A 19,501-nucleotide genomic window follows, 5' to 3' on the forward strand; every position below is an offset into this window, starting at 1 on the left:
ATGTGATGGAGTAGTCTTGGCAGGACAGAGTGAGGGGAAGGGGAGGTAATGTGCACCACGGGATGTGGGTGAATCAGTAACTGTACTCACTTTTCCTGACCTGGATAGGTTATTAAAGCACTTCCTGCACTGCACCCATGACCCTGGCATGGTGCTCCTGCTGCTCACCTCCTCTGCCACCTTGAGCCAGGCCTTCTTGCTGGCAGAGGCAGGGCGATTCCTCCTATCCCCCGGGTATAGGACTTCTCTCATGCTCCAGTAGCAATTCAAGTGAGGAGTCAGTAAAGCAGGGTGCTGGCTTTGTCCTTTGTTGTTCTATTGCTTTAAATTGCTCCTTTCCCCCTCAAATTCCACAGTTGCAATTTCCCTTTAAATACTCCAGCTGCCAGCATGTCATTCGGGTACACAGCTTGTAGACGCGAATCCCGGAAGTCACATTAAGGGCCTTCAATTGTGTCGCGATCAGTCGAGAAAATGCACAAAAATTTTTCCCCGGTTTCCCACCCGTGTATTGACTCCCTTGCTGAGATCCCACCACAATGTTAAAATTTACCCCATGGTGTCTGAAATATGGGGTTGCACACTTTCATGTGGTAAATGCCTGACCAGTGCACAATTACTGACTTGCACATTGTTAGCTCTGCCACATTAAGTGTATTCTCTACTCCTGCTAATTCAAAGTCAATTCTTGCTTTGGAAAAAAATTGGAATTTTTCTGTAGTACGAATTAAGCAATTTAAATAAACAGCACAAGAGGCGTTTTTTGCTTGAGAAAAATTCAAATTAACAGATAATTCAAATTGAGCAACTTCAAATTAAGAGGAGTAGGCTGTAGCAAATAATAGAGAATCCTAATCGTTTCGCATGTTCAATTCTGTAGCTGCAACTGATGTGAGGTAATAAAAAGGGACAGGAAAAAAATCTGGATAAGTGAAACTAAATACTGGGCATTGATTCGACTGATGAGCTTTTAAAATCCAATTTTCAATCTCCTTCCATATCACCCACATTGTCCACTGAGCAAACTGCATATGTCTTGGTTAAAAGCACACAATGCAATGATGAAGACATCCAGCCATCTCAAGATTAATACTTAAAAACTGCCACTGCCATTTCTAGTTACTCTTTGCCTTTTGATACCACTTTTAACTGGGATCAATGCTCAATCGAGTCCCAGGCTGAGAGTGACCCCAATTGGACCAGTTCCAAAAGTCTTTGATGTTACCAAATTCAAAACATATGAGATCTGAAGTCACTGTTTCCTTGGGAAACAATTGCAGTGGATGAGTGCCATGGGCTAACAGCTCTCTGCCTGTGTGAGACACCACTTTGTATGCCTTTCTATTACCACATGCGTGAGCAAGGGGAGGAATATTTTGTCTAGATGCACAGAGCCAATTTACATATCTTAATTTTTTGCATATTTCACTAGTTCCCCCATTGTCACATCATGTGATGGATGAGTGAGTTCTACTTCTGACTGGAATAGCAGAAAAAATAGTTAATTTTCTTTCTGCTTGATATTCTTGTAGCGATTGTCTAATCCTTAACAATCTAATGGAGGAGTTCTCTCGTTCCTGCTGCATGTTGTGTCCATGCTATGCATTGGTAGTCATGTGGTCAAAGGGAAGTATTAATGGGCTTCTCAACCTGTCAGGGTGTCTGTGACCCACTCTTAACGGTCTATTAGTGTTGACACTTGAATCCTGCTGGTATGGAAGGAGGTAGGCACCTGTATATCATTAGTGTTAAAAGGATAGAAATTATTGTCAGCCATATTACTGTAGGAATGTTTAACACACTCGTACTAAACTTCTCTCTCCGTTACTTTAACAGAGGTATTAACCCTTTTAAAATAAATGGGTTAAAGCTTTTGTTAACATAATGGAGAGGGGAATTTAGTCTAAGCACATTAAGTATTTGTACGGTAACATCACTCACAGTCACTTCTACCTTATAGAAAGGGGGATGTGTCCATGTTCCCAATCGGTCAGGAGACTTGCCATTGCCGAATCAGGATTGAATATTTGGTTTTGAGTTTGTGAACATCTAAACTTTACAGACGCTGAAGCTGAGCCCCACCTCAAAGATCATTCAACCCTCTTGTTAACAGATCGCTTTTAAAAGCTGTACCGATCCTGTTAAAATCTTTCCTGTCAGTCAAGGATTGTCTCCATCTTTCAATTAATTTCACCACTAAATCTGATTCCACTCCCTAGACCACTGTAGCTAAGAGTTGCACAGGGACAATTGCATTACTTTCAAAAAGCAGAAACTAGACCATTGATTTGCACTCTGACTGTTTACTGATTGTACCAGCATCTATACAACTTCTATCCCATTGAATGCAGTCACCACATTAATCGCAGGTCATCAGTGATGGTACATTGAAATGGAATGATTCAAAGACCAACAAATATCATTTTGTGTGTTGGAATACCTTTAGAACAAATCCCCTTGAGTACCATCTCCAGTATACAGCTACAGGTCTTCCTTACTTTGCCTAATACATTCAATATACTGTAAGGCAAAGTCGGGGGACTGATCGCTGAAGGATGTTTTGGTTAAGCTAGTTAAATAGTTTTCTATTTAACTAGTTTATGTTTCCATTGGTCAGAATATCTGAGCCTTAGAAGGGAAGGAAAATTTAATTGGAGATGTTTTTGGCTCAAAGTACTTTTCTGTTGTCTACTGAAAAAAACTAATAAAAATATTAGCGCCAATTGTTCTTTGGCCCCAGTGCCTGGGCATTTGGCCGACAGAGCACACCCAAAGTGCACTTTAGCTTTAATGACTTAAACCTGCCTGTAAATCCAGGTTCAGGTTATTTAAAGTCCCTGGGGTTCCTCGGTGCCGCTGCACGCCTGAGAAGCCTGCAGCAGTAGCAATGATAACCGTGGTTGGGGCCTTCTAGTTACTGTCCAAAAACAGGAGCCTGAAGGCTTTTAGCACTAGTACCTGGCCTGATGCCACTGGTTTTTGCATCAAAGAGTGACTGGGCACAGGGCCTAGGGCTTATTTCTTCTGAGCACTCCTCAAAATGGGCACCTAACCAGCAAACAAAGAGCAAAATGAGGCACAAGAGCAAGGAACACCCTACCCCTCACCCCACATCATTTAAGTGGTTTCCCTTTGCCTACACCTATTGTATATACAGACACACTACCCCCTCTCCCCACTTGGGAAAATGGTCTGGACGTCCTAAGGCAACATAAAGGGGCCAGAGTTCCAGCAGCATAGGTCTCTGCCTTTTTTCATGTGCATTGTGCCTGGAGAATAAACTTTCCCCAGGCACAGGAAAATTTGTCCTAATATGTCTTGATATTCTTTTGAAAACATGAAATTTTTATCTTAACAGAGATCCATCACATCTGGCCTTCATACCTCCAGACTACTTGGAGATCTTCAGCAGAGAGATGAAACTATATGCAATATATCCAACCAGTGGCATGCTTTCCTGGGGCCAAACAGCTCCAAATTGGCAACAAAGATGTAGCCTCCAATGCAATCAATGGAGTCACTCAGGAACATGTGAAGCTGCTCCCCATCAGTGACATCATTGGAGCAACCTGAAGCCAAGGAGATCCAACATGGTGGGCCTCAGGCTGAAGAAAGCAAAAATGTTTTCCAAAAATATCAAGGAGTATTTTCTTTCTGAACAGACAACGGAGAGTATTTTGAACAAGAAGTATTTCCCATAGACTTCCTTTCACTTTAACTAAAGCATGTTACAAAAACCCCAGTGGTACGAAAACAACCTTTGAAAGGATGTTAGAGCCGTTTGAGGTCTGAATAACCAATGAGACAACTGCTGCTTTATTTTAGCTGTAACTTTGATCTGTTTAGCTATATTAATGTATTATAGATTATCATCATACCACTCTACGAGGTTTGACTTATTGAACCGAATGTATTTAGAATATTTGATGCCACCACTTCTTGCACTGTAACATCATTAACCAGATTAGGCTCAGTGGGGTAGATCTTGACTTTGTGCGATAGTGTAAAACGTGATAGTGAATCGGCAGCCCATTTTACATCTCTCCTGATTTTTAATTCCATTGAAGTCAACCGCAAAAAGTCAAAACCTACCTCAATAGATCACATACTGAATAATGATAAAAGTGGTTAAAATTATTACTTGATCATCAGATCCTACTTTTGAAAGAATGTAAAAATAAAAGTTTTAAGGTCGCATCCCCTTAGTAAATTATGAACTCATGTGTCACGAATCACAAGTCAGGCAGAATATTGAACTTTCGTTGCCTCCTTCGATGTCTGTTGAGGCAGTGTGAATGCTTGGATTGTAATAAAGAGACCTGAAATGATAGATCTTTAAGTTACCTTTGTCTGTTCATTGCTGTTCAATAAATTACTTTAGGATAATTAATACAGAATAAAACGTATTTGTTATCAGTCATCCTTAACATACTTAAAATGAGGAATGGAAAGGCCTAAAAGAGGGCTAGTGTGCGAAATGGAGAAATTCTCACTGCTGCTGCAGGGGTCGCTATTCTGAGGCTGAGGTGAGGACAGGTTGTTAGGGAGGGTCGGAGGAAGCATTACCTAGAGTATAACCAGCACTGAACCTACTCTGGGAGTATTTGACATTGACGTTAGGGGGTGATCTCCAACTTCACTACATGGCTGGTAACCTGGCGGAGTCGATCGGCCGCCCATTGTAGATTTTTATTTGAATTTGGATCAAGTTTGGGGAAAAAGTTGAGGGAAATGGGAACATTGGCCGTGCCCACTCACCCTCATTTAAATGCAGCAGGTGCACTCTGGGCGGGCGTTAAAGTAGAATTACCGTTAAAGTAGAATTACCTTTTTTTTAGGAGAATCCTGAGGCAATTTTCTGGGGTTGGATTTGAAGTGGTAACTCTTAATCGGCCACTTTATTCTTTTTAGCTTCCGAAAACCACCCGGAATTGGATGCTAATCAGAAGGAAAATCCGACCCAATGAATCGACAACAAAGCAGCTGAAAGAAATGACTAGCCAGGAAGATGTGCAATATTTAATATGGAGAAAGGAAAAAGTGGCCCTGAAACTCGTCGAGGGTTTTCATGATCTTCCCACTGTTACTTCAGCCGGAGACCAGCAGAACCCCCAGAGAAACGCCAGTGGGAGATCGGGAGAACCCCCAGAGAAATGCCAGTGGGAGATCGGGAGAACCCCCAGAGAAACGCCAGTGGGAGATCGGGAGAACCCCCAGAGAAACGCCAGCGGGAGATTGGGAGAACCCCCAGAGAAACGCCAGCGGGAGATTGGGAGAACCCCCAGAGAAACACCAACAGGAGATTGGGAGAACCCCCAGAGAAACGCCAACAGGAGATTAGGAGAACCCCCAGAGAAACGCCAGCGGGAGATTGGGAGAACCCCCAGAGAAACACCAACAGGAGATTGGGAGAACCCCCAGAGAAACGCCAGCGGGAGATTGGGAGAACCCCCAGAGAAACGCCAACAGGAGATTAGGAGAACCCCCAGAGAGATGCCAGTGGGAGATCGGGGTAACCCCCAGAGAAACGCCAGTGGGAGATCGGGTGAACCCCCAGAGAAACGCCAGTGGGAGATCGGGAGAACCCCCAGAGAAACGCCAACAGGAGATTGGGAGAACCCTCACAGAATTTCCGGGCCAGTGAATCCAGATGCAAAGCTCAAATTTCCTGCTCCAGACCACTGCAAGCCCATCCCCAAGCAAGGCTGTGTGCTGAGAACTGGGGGCAGGAGCAATTTGGATTCCTAACTCCCAGCCTAGGAGATTTCTGGTAACTGCTGGAGAGCAGCAGCCCTGAAGCCCAAAGATAACACTGTAAAGGGATCATATGGACCTTACCCGCTGTCAGATGACATTTCCGGGTTGATCCTGCGCTCCATTTAGACCCTTCTGTCCAAGGAAGGTCAAAGTGCATTCTCACCACCAGCTCTTTGGGCATCCTTGTGTTTGGGCATGACAGGAAAATGGGGAGAGAGGGCCAAGAATGCTGCCCTCTCACCTCATTAACACGAGGACAGGCCCATTTGGCAAAACCCAGGAAATCCTGGGCACCGAAGGGGGTCAGTGACATAATGTAAAGGATCTCTGTTCCTTTCTTCTCTTCACTGTGCCTGGGAACTGAGTATTCCCCAATCGCAGTGGTGAGGAAAATCTGCCCTCTTTTGGCCAAAGTTAGAACAAAGGCAAGTTCAGCTCAGACTGCAGATGAAGCTAATAGTGAGACAGATGAAGGTCGCATTTTGTTGTTGAGAGGTAGAAAACCAGCATGCTATCAAATTAACGCGAACATGCTTAGAAACTGCAAACAAGTCAGATTGCAGTTAGACTATGCAACTACTAACAAGGTTCCACCTGAGAATGAATATCTGAGATTGTTTGATGATCCAAATGGCAGAGGGCTTCAGGATTCCATCACTTCATTGCTCACGTTCAACAAAACAGAAATGAGGCTATTGGAGACAAGAAGACTCAGCGTTAAAACCAATGAGCTTGTTAATAGGAAAATATTTGCACCAGTCTGTGTCTCAACTGACTGTGTCTCTTCAGTGGTGGTGATAATGAAAGAAAATGATAAAGTGAGCCTGTTCATCAATGCAAAGCCACTTAACAAACTCTTTAAATCTAGTCACTATCCACTTTGAACCATAAATGATATTCTCCCCAAAGTTAAAAAAAAATAACTATTCATGGCTGTGGATATAAAGAAGTTGTTTGGCATGTTGTAATAAATAAAGAGTTTTCCAACTACTTTTTCAACACCAGCTCAAATACTATTTGGCAGATGAACCAAGACGCTCCTCCATACAGCAAGCTGTCTTTTAAAACCAAATCTAGTAAGTGATGTAAACAAGGAGCTATACTTCAGACAGAAAAAACAAACTTCACTGTAAAGGTACCAAAACACTTGATAACCTTAAAGAAGATGGTGTTGGAATTGGATGCGATCACAAGTGCTACACCAAGTGGAGATGAGCTCCTAAAATGTAAAAATGGGAGAAGAGGAGGTGTTTAGAAGGAACCGGAGACTGCTATGGAAAACAATGCCGCAAGATGCAGGCATTGAATGGGAATGACGTCCTGCTTTGAGAATTCTGGTGATGTTTTTTGAGAGGAGATCTTAATGCTGTCTAACTTTTTTTTTATTTGTTCATGGGATGTGGGCGTCGCTGGCGAGGCCGGCATTTATTGCCCATCCCTAATTGCCCTTGAGAAGGTGGTGGTGAGCCGCCTTCTTGAACCGCTGCAGTCCGTGTGGTGAAGGTTCTCCCACAGTGCTGTTAGGAAGGGAGTTCCAGGATTTTGACCCAGCGACGATGAAGGAACGGCGATATATTTCCAAGTCGGGATGGTGTGTGACTTGGAGGGGAACGTGCAGGTGGTGTTGTTCCCATGTACCTGCTACTCTTGTCCTTCTAGGTGGTAGAGGTCGCGGGTTTGGGAGGTGCTGTCGAAGAAGCCTTGGCGAGTTGCTGCAGTGCATCCTGTGGATGGTACACACTGCAGCCACTGTGGGCCGGTGGTGAAGGGAGTGAATATTTAGGGTGGTGGATGGGGTGCCAATCAAGCAGGTTGCTTTGTCCTGGATGGTGTCGAGCTTCTTGAGTGTTGTTGGAGCTGCACTTATCCAGGCAAGTGGAGAGTATTCCATCACACACCTGACTTGTGCCTTGTAGATGGTGGAAAGGCTTTGGGGAATCAGGAGGTGAGTCACTCGCCGCAGAATACCCAGCCTCTAACCTGCTCTTGTAGCCACAGTATTTATATGGCTGGACCAGTTAAATTTCTGGTCAATGGTGACCCCCAGGATGTTGATGGTGGGTGATTCGGCGATGATAATGCCGTTGAATGTCAAGGGGAGGTGGTTAGACTCTCTCTTGTTGGAGATGGTCATTGCCTGGCACTAGTCTGGCGCAAATATTACTTGCCACTTATGAGACCAAGCCTGGATGTTGTCCAGGTCTTGCTGCATGTGGGCTCGGACTGCTTCATTATCTGAGGGGTTGCGAACGGAACTGAATACTGTGCAATCATCTGCGAACATCCTCATTTCTGACCTTATGATGGGGGGAAGGTCATGATGAAGCAGCTGAAGATGGTTGGGCCTAGGACACTGCCTTGAGGAACTCCTGCAGCAATGTCCTGGGGCTGAGATGATTGGCCTCCAACAACCACTACCATCTTCCTTTGTGCTAGGTATGGCTCCAGCCACTGGAGAGTTTTCCCCCTGATTCCCATTGACTTCAATTTTACTAGGGCTCCTTGGTGCCACACTCGGTCAAATGCTGCCTTGATGTCAAGGGCAGTCACTCTCACCTCACCTCTGGAATTCAGATCTTTTGTCCATGTTTGGACCAAGGCTGTAATGAGGTCTGGAGCCGAGTGGTCCTGGCGGAACCCAAACTGAGCATCGGTGAGCAGGTTATTGGTGAGTAACTGTCGCTTGATAGCACTGTCGATGACACCTTCCATCACTTTGCTGATAATTGAGAGTAGACTGGATTTGTCCTGCTTTTTGTGGACAGGACATACCTGGGCAATTTTCCACATTGTCGGGTAGATGCCAGTGTTGTCGCTGTACTGGAACAGGTTGGCTAGAGGCGCAGCTAGATCTGGAGCACAAGTCTTCAGCACTACAGCCGGGATGTTGTCGGGGCTCATAGCCTTTGCTGTATCCAGTGCACTCAGCCGTTTCTTGATATCACGTGGAGTGAATCGAATTGGCTGAAGACTGGCTTCTGTGATGGTGGGGATATCGGGAGGAGGCCGAGATGGATCATCGACTCGGCACTTCTGGCTGAAGATGGTTGCCTGCTTATATGATATCAAGTCCCGGATAATCAAGAATTTTCTTCAACTCAACATGAGCAAAACTAAAGCCATTGGGGTCGAAATTCATCTCGGATGGTATGGATTGGCCGCCTGTTATACGTCCTGCCCGATATACAAATCTATTGAAGTCAATGAAACTGCATATCGGGCGGGGAATGTATCGGGCGGGGAGTGTATCGGGCGGGGGATTTTATCGGGCGGGGATATAATGAACGGCCGATACGGTAATGCCCGTTTTGTGCTACTGTCCAAGATGGAGTTCTACCCCATTATACTTCGATTGCACCTAAAACCTCAGCTGCCTATTTATGACTGGCAGCTCCCTTAGATTAAGCCCAGTGGTATCCTGTTCAACTCTGGACTGGCTTCAAACCTCACCAAGGCTGCTTCCGTCCCCCTCCACAACATCGCCTGCCTCCACCCCTTCCTTCCCCCTACTGCTGCTGAAATGCATATCCTTGCCTTTATCACCTGCAGGTTCAATTACTCTAATGGTTTCCTAGCCACGGTCCTGAGCTCTGTACTTTACAAATTGCAAAATGTTGCCACCCACATCTTATCCCACACCAAGTCCTGTTTCCCTTTTACCTTTGTGCTTGCCATCCTTCATTGGCTCTTTATCAGTTCAAACATCAATTTAAAGATCTTTCTCCTCGTCTCAAAATTAACCCATGACCTTTCTCTTGTCTGCCTCTGCAACCTCATTTAGCCCTTTGTTCTTGTACGCAATCTCCACAATTCCAATTGCAGCTTCCTTTGCAACCTCCCCACCCCACTCTACTTTTGGTTGTAAGGCCTTTAACCATTTTAGGGCCTATAATCTGGAACATTTTTCCTAAGCCTATTTGCCTTATTACCTCTCTGCCCTTCTTCAAAAGCCTTCTCAGCACCTACCTCAATCTTGCTTTTAGTCTCCACACCTAATCCCTTTACCTCTATTTCTTGGCTCCAGTTAACCGAAGCAGTTTGGGACATTTTATTGCCTCAAAGGGGTTACATAAGTGCAAGTTGTTATCGTTGCTTAATAATTCAATTATGTTCTCACACATCTCATTCAAGAGCAGTTTAGGTCAGTCCACGTGGCAGGCCAGAAGATTGCACACTGTGGGAATATTGTTGGGCCCCCATAGAGGAGATTCCCTGGTTCTCCATTCACATAGTCATAGTATGGTGCAGCACAGGAGGAGGTCATTCGGCCCATCGTGCCTGTGCCGGCTCTTTGAAAGAGCAATCCAATTAGTCCCATTCCCCTGCTCTTTCCCCATACCCTGTAAATCTTTTCCCTTCAAGTATATATCCAATTCCCTTTTGAAAGTTACTACTGAATCTGCTTCCACCACCCTCTCCCGCAGTGCAGTCCAGATCATTACAACTCGCTGCTTAAAAAAATGTTCCCTCGTTTCGCCTCTGACTCTTTTGCTGATCACCTGAAATCTGTGTCCTCTGCTTACCGACGCTTCTGCCACTGGGAAAAGTTTCTCCTATTTACTCTGTCAAAACCTTTCATGATTTTGAACACCTCTATCAAATCTCCCCTTATCCTTTTCTGTTCTAAGGAGAGTAATCCCAGCTTCTCCAGTCTCTCCACATAACTGAAGTCCCTCATCCCTGGCACCATTCTAGTAAATCTCTTCTGCACCCTCTCTAAGGCTCTGACATCCTTCCTAAAGTGTGGTGCCCAGAATTTAACACAATACTCCAGCTGAGGCCTAACCAGTGTTTTATAAAGGTTTAGCATAACTTCCTTGCTTTTGTACTCTATGCCTCTATTAATAAAGACCAGGATCCCATACGATCCCATATGTTCAACACTGATCTGATCTGAGTCTGCTGGCTGGAAAATATCCTTGAGAAATTTCAGTGGCAAAGCGAGAAAGAACTGTTTCCTTCTTGGATTGTAACTAATAGTTTAAATTTGCTCTTTAAAAAAATCTGCTGAAACAATAAAAGAGTTGAAAACCAATTTTCTGTGGAGTGGTGATACGGTCTATTTTTAACTTGTCTTTTGAATAAATGTGTTTTTAAGCATTTTGAAGGTCATAGGAAGGCTTCAATATGAAAGAAAATGAATGTTATTGTTTATGCGTCTTACTGAAGGACTGCAATAGGTATCCATCTCTCATTAAAATCCTATTATTTATTCAATGGCAGAGATTCGGAATCTATCATCTGAATAAGTACTAAAACTCAAGGGTAGGTTTGAAATGAGAGCTGTCATCTAGTGCTGTTGGGTCAGTTCTCTCTTTGAGACATTTTTGTATTGCAAAACAGCTGATATTTTGTTACACGGATTTTAATTATTCAGTGGGACTTTGATCAGTAAAAGGATCCAGATAATACAGAGAGGAATGGGCTGAAGTTGCGATTGTTTGGAGCTGACTTGCCCGCACAGTAAAAAACCCAAGAGAGTTGATGTGGTTAGAGGCGGCTGTAAAGCTAGAGGACACAGAGACAAGGCTGGTGAGATAACAGAGATAAATGTGTCCTTTTAAATGAAATTGATCCAAAAAAGAGAAAATGCAGAAAACAAAGCTCTTGGAAGGTGCAGGAAGATAGATGCAGCTTTACAGATCAGAATGATTAAATCTGAAAGGAAGAATGATAGATAAAAGATCAGCCGGAAGCTCAGAACAGCAATACATTGTAAAAGGATAAGGTTTAATATGGAACAATCCTTATCGTAACACATTTCAAACATCCTGAGTGTCACATCTTACTTTTCCAACAGAAGTAGCAACAATTTTCTCATGTGATGGAAAGTTTTCATTTGTGAAACTACAGTAATGTTGGAAAAGCAGCTTTATGAGATTATTGTTCTATGCATTGCCCTATAAGTATAGAAAATTGTTCTATGGCAGCCTTGTAAGTTTGCCATTCCCTAAAGGATTTACACTTGGTTCTAAAATTCCTGCAGGTTTTATTTATAAAACAAAATCAATGTGAATTCAGTTAGCTCCTATAATGCTTTTGAAAAGCACATCTGGCACAATACTTTTGCTAATACTTACAATCCAATACACAGTTATCAGTCAAGTACATGAAAAATCCATTGGGTTTCTGAATAAGTAATTGGTCCAAGCACAAATATGAGAGGAATGAAAATCAAATTGATACAACTATCAATCATGTATCACCAAAGACTCTAAAAATAAATATGGCCTCCAAAAGGCAATAAATGAGCCAAAAAAGAGTATTTAAAATAGTAAATATATATATTGTGTAAATAAAATACGTATGAGGGATCATTGGTGTATGGAAGCTGAACCATTTATATCAATGGGAAAAGTTGCTCTGGTTACCTTGTGTAATGACATTGTAAATGCCTTTGTGGAAATCAGCTCTTCTCTATTTCTAGCAAAATCATAAAATGTTCAATAACAATGCATTTATGATTTTTGCTAGAAATAGCTGACAGAGGAAATCTTCACAAATATGTTTACGGTGTTACTACACAAAACAACCGGGGAAAGCTCCCCTCAGCCCCATGTAACTTGCTGCTTGCATCACTCGTGAGTTATGTGGCTGTAACCTCCTCCAGCCCTACAACCCTCCAAGATCTCTGCGTTCCTTCAATTCTGGCCTCTTGCACATCCCCGATTTTCATCGCTCCAACATTGGTGGCCATGCCTTCAGGTGCCAATGCCCTAAGCTTTAGAATTCCCCCATTAAACCTCTCTGCTTCTCTACCTCTCTCTCCTCCTTTAAGATGCTCCTTAAAACCTACCTTTGTCCAAGCTTTTGGTCACCTGTCCTAATATCTCTTCATGTGGCTCGGTGTCAAATATCTCCTTTCAAAAGTAACATTCTGACGAAAGGTCATCGACCTGAAATGTTAACTCCACTTCTCTCTCCACAGGTGCTGCCTGACCTGCTGAGTATTTCCACATTTACTATTTTTATTCCTAATATCTCCTTATGTGGCTCAGTGTCAATTTTTGTCTGATTACGCTCCTGTGAAGCGCCTTGGGACTTTTTACTACGTTAAAGGCGCTATACAAATGCAATTTGTTGTCGTTGGTGTGATTTGCTTTATGTTCTGCAATCCCAGCAGCTCCTGAGGTGTAGCTTCTATTTATACCACACATGAGAATATCAAGTTCCGTGTAAAAGTGTTGCTGTACAGCCAGTCAAGTCTCAAAATAACAACCGGGACATTGTCAGGTAAAGCGAGAGATGCGTTACTATCACCTGACCAAGCATGCTCAACTCCTGCAAATCAAGAAAGATTCATCCCATTTCTATATTACTGTTCCGAGACAATGAAGAGAATAAAAATGGGACACATAGGAACATTAGGAACAGGAAAAGGCCATTCAGCCCCTCGAGCCTGCTCGGCCATTCAATTAGATCATGGCTGATCTGCACTTCAACTCATGTACAATTAAACATGATAATGGATCAACCAAGCAGCACTTGTGCACATACCTTAGCACAGAATCTTTTCATGGATGATGAAAAGTGAATGTTACTCATCGTTAATGTGAATTTTAAAGGGAGGTTCTGCCTTAACAAACTCAAATGTCGTGTAACATTAGAAAGACATTACGTCAGTGTCTGATTGAGAAATACAGTCTGTTAGTAAATTAGATTTAGAATGAAAATGTAATCACCAAACAGATCTGCTTTATTTTATATACATGCATGTTTAAGATAAAGGTTATTAGATTTCGAACTAAAATACTATGCAAACCATTGATACTCTTGAATCGTAGCTGACCTTATAACATTAGCAGTCTAATTACCTTTTTTACAGAGATAATTCTACAAGGTCACCCCTGTGAATGGAATGCAGTCAGGTGATAAGGAGGTAACATTCCTTCAATTAGATAGAAGGTCTTTATTGGTCCACTAATGTTACCACTTGAGGTTATTCAATTATGTAACTTTCCTTCAGCACGATGGTTTAACTGGCAGGTGTGCTGAGAGTCAGGTAGGCCGTAGCTTTGGGTCTTAAATAGGAGAGATAGTTAGCAGTCGAGTGAGTTCTGCACCCCCCCCCCCGATAAGAAAGCTGACAGCTATAGTTAAGGTGGAACATCATCTGGTGCCTCCCAGATTTGGTAATCATCAATCTATTTAGTTTACGAATAGAGCTTGTTACATGAAGAACTTTACTATACAAGAGTAATATTGCATGAATATTATACTACGTGTTACTTTGTAGAATCTCTTACATAATAGATATTTTGTACTCATTTAGTATATGATTTGAATTACCGTGGAATTTACATTGAACAAATAACAAAGCCCAACCTCAGAGGGACTATGGTGCGTGGAGTGTCTCGAACCAAAAACAGAAAATAAACAGATACTGCAACAAGGCTTCCAAATTATTTATTAAAGGTATAGCAGGCTGTGTCATCGCACCGCTCACTATGACTACAAGTTCTAAGTCCTATGTTTTGGATAGTTTTAAAGTGTAGAATATCTGTATTTCACTCAGTCAAATGCATTACAGAAATAAAGCTGGAAGAACAGAAAAGAAGCCCAAAGCCCCTTTGATGTAGTAATGTCTCTTCAAATGTTCCCATTTTTTGAAACATAATTAAATAATACCTCTTGGCTTTTGGCTGAAAAGGAATGGAATATCTAGGGTCCATTTGCAACACTGCGCTGTGGGTAGCCTTAATTATTTTTTAATGGTTCTCTGATACACATGAGCAACGCAATGTTTTAAATGATAATTAGATATGTTCCCCTTATTAAATCTACAGAATACTGTTTTATCTGGCTGGTCTCCATTCCTCAATGCACATTATCAGGTGTCCATTTCTTGGGAGATGCATTTATTTTACTTTCTCTCATTCTTTTCTTCCTGTTGAATTTGATCATGTTTCATTCATTTGCATTTAGTTGCAACAATTTAAAAAGTCTTTTTATTGTTTCTGCAATATATTCTTTATTTGCATGTTAATTTTTCAAATCATTTTCCCTTGGAAATAAATCAGCAATTTAGTGGCACACTTAAAATTCTGACAGCTGATGGATATCGTACAAAATAAAATGCTTTCAAAATTTCAAGATCCTGAGTCAAATGCTTTTACTCCCCTCTTTCTGTATGAAGTATTTGACTGAACTTTGCATGGGTTGAGGAGACAAAAAAAATTAGCATTCATAAAATGTCTTCTTATTTAAAGCAAATTAAAATTTGCCTGTGTTGGATTTTTGTAACGTAATATTTCTTTACTGCAGGGATCAGTATGCAAGAGGTTAAATCTATGTCACCCGAGGATTCTCTGTCACAGAGTGGTTTATGAACTTGGCAGCCAGCTGCAGAAAGGCTGTCTGTATTTTAAAAGTCTAAACCAGCTTAACTACAAAGGTTAAGCGAGAGAAGGAGAGCCCATGTATAGAGAGAAAGCAAGTTGCATGTTTATTGTTTTTCATAATTGAGGAGTGTAGGGAAATAGACAAGTATTCTCATTGTAGGCTATAATGTTCATTCATCTATTTTATTTAAGTAATCCAGCAATTGGTTTGAAGCTGTGCTTCTAATTAGTAAAGTTTTATTTCAATCCATTTTCTGTAGGCAAAGGAGAATTCACGTGGGATGATGCAATAACTTTCAGTAGCCAGTATAGTGTAAGGATTCTCTGTTCTGATCCCTGGGTCACATTATGATTTAATTATACATTGGGTAGAAAAGGTGCACTCTAGTTATAGGGGACATAAGGTCCATTTATGGGAGTGCCCAATGATGCTGAGCTCAAGAGAATATCCAGTGTAAAAACCTGAAAATGGTGACATTGCTTCTGTTAGAAACATCTCATTATGATTCACACAATAACTATTTTGAAGTGCAGTGACAATTATGCAGGGAAATGCCATTTTAAATAAGGTCCCACATACAGTAATTTGACAAATAACCAGTGAATCTTTTGATAGAATTGGTTGAGGAGCAAAATGTGGACCAAGCCCTCCCTGCTCTTCTTTGAAATAGTGCCATGGGATCTTTAACATCAATCTGGACAACCAGAACAAGTAGATGGGGCCTCGGTTTAAGGTCTCATCCAAGGGTCGGCACTTCCAACAAGCAGCATCCCTCAGTACTGTGCCTTCTGACTTATAGACAAGAGTGCTACCAAATGAGCCAAGCTAGCCCATCAAACAGGGCTTTTAGTTCAGCACATACTTTGATCCAGTGTAAGCATGAGGCATGAATTAGCATTGGTGGTTTTCCCTCTAAAAAAGTAATGTTTGTACAGTTGAGTCCTTGTAAGGTCATGTGCTTGGGCCAAAGGGGAATTGCCATCTTACTTGGTTATCTGATTCTTGCACCTTCTTAACAATGCTGTTGATTTTTTTAAACATATTTTCACAGTACAGATATAATGGAAGCAGCCATACAAATTGTTTTAAACATTATTAATTAGTTTTGGTGATTCATCAGTTGCAACATCAGTTTTATGCTGATACAGAGGTATTGCGAGAATGATCCATCAAAAATTTTACCGATCAGTCACTTTACTGAAGTAATCAGAATCTCACTGATCCACACAGAGCTGCAATAGGCACGTGATATATGGTTATGGAACCGTGAACCTATTTTTAATTTCCATCCAAGTGTAAATATTGAGGTGCAGGCAATGATGTGCAATAAATGAGAGAGTAATTCTGATTAAGGATGTATCTCTTTTACATCTGAAGTACAAGTAACGGCCCGGAAATTGCACTGAGCGGCGAACGAACGTCGCCCGCTGCTCGTTAGATCTAAACTCACCGTGGGCTTCTGGGCACCAACTTGCTTCAATGGTGAGCTGCCAAAAGTGCAGCGGCCTTTCCCAGGCTTCCATCAGCTGTGAAAGGATCTCTCTCTCCCCTCAGCAAATCAGCTTGAAGCATCCTTGAGTGAGGGAGCACGGAGTAGCAGCTATCGACAGAGTCTGGTTTCAACAGAGTCTATAATTGGGAATTTGGTGAGTGAGGGGATTCAGTGCAGTAAGGGGTGAGGTGCATTTGTTTAGACAGCAGAGCGGAGCGTACTGAGAGCGGGTCACAGCAACAACAAAACAAAACTGGTGAGTATCTCTTCTGTTTTCTTCTTTCTTAGGACTGTGGGCTAAGTAACTTAGAGCATTAAACTAAACTTTTTTTTTAAAAAACTAAACTTAATTTAGTTATAGCAAGTAGCATTTTTTAGTGAATCAAGGTCCCTAGTGTAGTTAACATTCTCTAAATTAAGAATAATTTAAAGGTGTAAACTCCTTAAAGGGTGTAACTAATGAACTTAATCTAAGGCAAGTCATGGCAGCAGAGCTCGCACCCGTGATATGCTTCTCCTGCGCTATGTGGGAAGTCATGGACACTACCGGTGTCCCTGGCGACCATGTGTGCAGGAAGTGTGTCCAGCTGCAGCTACTGGCTAACCGCATTTCAGAGCTGAAGCTGCGGGTGGATTCACTGTGGAGCATCCGCGATGCTGAGATTATCGTGGATAGCACGTTCAGTGAGGTGGTCACATCGCAGGTAAAGATTACACAGGCAGAAAGGAAATGGGTGACCGCCAGGCAGAGTAAAAGGACTAGGCAGGTAGAGCAGGAGTCCCCTGGGGCCATCTCCCTCTCAAACAGATATTCCGCTTTGGATATTGTTGGGGGAGATGGCTTATCAGGGGAATGAAGCAAGAGCCAAGACGAGTGACTCAGCTGCACAGAAGGGGAGGAAAAAGAATGGGAGAGCAATAGTGATAGGGGATTCCATTGTAAGGGGAACAGATAGGCATTTCTGCAGCCGCAGACGTGACTCCAGGATGGTATGTTGCCTCCCTGGTGCTAGGGTCAAGGATGTCACGGAGCGGCTGCAGGACATTCTGAAGGGGGAGGGTGAACAGCCAGAGGTCGTGATCCATATCGTTACCAACGGCATCAGTAAAAAAGGGTCCTGCAAGCAGAATATAGGGAGTTAGGAAATAAATTAAAAAGCAGGTCCTCTAAGATAGTAATCTCAGGATTACTCCCAGTGCCACGTGCTAGCGTGGGAATCGAACAGTGCGCGGGGCACAAAGGGCACAAAATTCTTGATCGGTGTCCAGGAGAACTTTTTTAGCCAGTACATGACAAGCCCAACAAGAGGGATGCAATTCTAGATTTAGTCCTGGGAAAAGAAGATGGGCAAGTGGGTGAATTGACAGTGGGTGACCATATTGGGGATAGTGACCACAATTCAGTTAGTTTTAGCATTATTATGGAAAAGGACAGAGTTAAATCAGGAGTAAACATTTTAAATTGGGGGAAGGCAAATTTTACAGAACTAAGAGGTGATTTGGCAGAAGTGGACTGGACACAAAAACTTGAGGAGAAATCAGTGGCCAGCCAGAGGGAGGCACTAAAAAGTGAAATTCTACGGGTACAATGCAGACACGTCCCCTCAAAGAAAAAGGGTGGCACTGCCAAATTTAGAGCCCCCTGGTTGTCTGGAAGTATACGGGGCAAGATAAAGCAGAAAAAGAAAGCTTATGACTGTCACAGAAAACTAAATACTGCAGAAAGCCTAGAGGAATAAAGAAAGTACAGGGATGACGTAAAAATGGAAATAAGGAAAGCAAAGAGAGGGCATGAAAAAATATTAGCTAATAAGATTAAAGAAAACCCAAAGATGTTTTATCAGTACATTAAGAACAAGAATAGTTAAGGAAAAGGTAGGACTTATCAGGGATGATAAGGGTAACTTGTGTGTAGAAGCAGAGGATGTGGGTAGGGTTTTAAATGAATATTTTGTCTCCATATTCACAAAGGAAAGGGATGATCCGGACATAGTAGTTAAAGAGGAGAGGTGTGAAATATTGGATAAGGTAAACATAACGAGAGAGGAAGTACTAGAGGGACTGGAATCCTTGAAAGTTGATAAGTCACCAGGGCCGGATGGATTGTTTCCTAGGCTATTGAAGGAAGCCAGGGAGGAAATAGCGGATGCTCTGAGGATCATTTTCCAATCCTCACTAGATACAGGGGAGGTACCGGAGGACTGGAAAACTGCAAACGTAGTACCATTGTTTAAAAAGGGTACGAGGGAAAGGCCGAACAATTATAGGCCAGTCAGTCTTACCTCGGTGGTGGGCAAACTATTAGAAACCATTAGATAAACTGTCACTTGGAAAGGCATGGTTTAATCAGGAATAGTCAGCATGGATTTGTTCAGGGAAGGTCATGCCTTACAAATCTGATTGAATTCTTTGAGGAAGTGACAAGGAGGATTGATGAGGGTAGTGTAGTGGATGTTGTCTACATGGATTTTAGTAAGGCATTTGACAAGGTCCCACATGGCAGACTGGTCAGAAAGGTAAAAGCCCATGGGATACTGGGAAGTGTGGTGAATTGGATCCAAAATTGGCTCAGTAACAGGAAACAAAGGGTAAAAGTCGATGGATGTCTTTGCGAATGGAAATCCGTTTCCAGTGGTGTGCCACAGGGCTCAGTGTTGGGGCCCTTGCTGTTTGTGATATATATTAATGATTTGAACTTGAATGTAGGGGGCATGATTGGCAAATTTGCAGATGACACAAAAATTGGCCGTGTAGTTGATAGTGAAAAGGATAGCTGTAGACTCCAAGAGGATATCAATGGGTTGGTGGAGTGGGCGGAAAAGTGGCAAATGGAGTTCAACCCGGAGAAGTGTGAGGTAATGCACTTAGGGAGGGCAAACAGTAAAAGGGAATACACAGTAAGCGGGAATA

The sequence above is a fragment of the Heptranchias perlo genome, chromosome 25, assembly GCF_035084215.1.
Source record: "Heptranchias perlo isolate sHepPer1 chromosome 25, sHepPer1.hap1, whole genome shotgun sequence".
Lineage (NCBI taxonomy): Eukaryota > Metazoa > Chordata > Chondrichthyes > Hexanchiformes > Hexanchidae > Heptranchias > Heptranchias perlo.